Source organism: Rhincodon typus, chromosome 5, assembly GCF_021869965.1.
Source record: "Rhincodon typus isolate 14 chromosome 5, sRhiTyp1.1, whole genome shotgun sequence".
Taxonomy (NCBI): domain Eukaryota; kingdom Metazoa; phylum Chordata; class Chondrichthyes; order Orectolobiformes; family Rhincodontidae; genus Rhincodon; species Rhincodon typus.
Genome location: NC_063336.1, coordinates 34508410 through 34508654, shown reverse-complemented (window position 1 = coordinate 34508654; position 245 = coordinate 34508410).

Sequence of the window (245 nt, the reverse complement as noted above, 5' to 3'; positions counted from 1 at the left end):
CCCAGGTAACCATGCAGGCTCACTGTCCCCAGACCCTAGGTAACCATGCAGGCTCACTGTCCCCAGACCCCAGGTAACCATGCAGGCTCACTGTTCCCAGTGCCCAGGTAAATATGTCGGCTCATCCCAGCTAACAAAGCAGGCCCCAGTGAAGTTGGGAAGGGATCATTGTTAGAAGAAGTCAGCAGGGGGAGTTTGTGGGTTGTTGTCTGTGCCCCTTTTCAGGACCGTTCATGTCAGACATA